Raw genomic sequence first — 1170 nt, forward strand, 5'->3', positions numbered from 1 at the left:
GCTCAAGGTATTGGGGGTGCTATATTAAATTTAATTTAAGTTGGATTAGGGCATGGCTATACCAAAGGAAACAGAGTTAGTATAAATGGGGTTCTAGTGAATTTATATTTATTCTATAGAATGGCGACCAAAACTGAACTGTGTAGTCTAAATGAGGAATAACTAGAGCAAGATATAGCTGAAAAACAACACCAGGTGTCTTATTACTAATGCTTCTATAAATAAATCCCAGTGTCCTATTTGCCTTATTACGAACATTTATGCATTGATTTTTTTGTTTTAAATTCCTACTAATTATAACTCCCAGATCCCTTTCGCAATCCGACTTCGCAATTTCAACACCATCTAGCTCGTATCCTGTAACTCTATCATCATTACCTAACCTCATAAATGCTGAGGGCATAGAGGGGAATTGTCTTACTGTGGATGAAATGCTAAGTGATCATTTTGCATTACAAATACAACTTAAACTAGATAAAAAGAATGCTTGCCTTCAGAGGAAACGGTTAGAGTTTAGTGAAGGAAAATTAAGGGGTCTTGTTGGTCATATTAAGTCTTGGTATGATACTTATAAATCAGTTTCGGCAGAAGTATTTTATGAAGATATAATTAAGGAGGTAGATGTATTTAATACGACATTGAACAGAAGAACATCTAATATAAAAAAGCATCCCCCCAGAAAAGAAAATTATACTCAGGACAAGATGCTTAAGGGGTGGACATTAACAATGAGGAAAGCTCACAAGGGATTGGAATAGGAATGGTAGGACTGAGGAAGGGAAGAATGCTATGCTGGCAGTTGCTAGGCTGTGTGGATAGAAGAGAAAGGAAATTAGGAGCAAGTATTGGCAGGAGTTTGCAGTGAAAGTTGGTGGGAGTAGCAGAAACTTGAAGGAAATCTGGCGAGATGTAAATAAAGTAAGGGGTAAAAAGTAAAATTTTGTTGCACATCCTGACCCACAAGGAATTGCGAACGGTCTCGTAGATAAATGGGCGGAAGCTGCCAAACTTAGTTCATTGCCCGCTATAACGAGAGTCATTAGATTCTTGGAAAGATCTTAGAAAGGATTTTATACTTAAAGCCGGTAACAGTGGCGATGTCACTTGCACAGATATTACTAGAGATGAACGAGAAATGGCGATTAAAGTTGGGAAATCTACCGCCCCTGG

Source organism: Procambarus clarkii, chromosome 10 (genome assembly GCF_040958095.1).
Source record: "Procambarus clarkii isolate CNS0578487 chromosome 10, FALCON_Pclarkii_2.0, whole genome shotgun sequence".
Taxonomy (NCBI): Eukaryota; Metazoa; Arthropoda; class Malacostraca; order Decapoda; family Cambaridae; genus Procambarus; species Procambarus clarkii.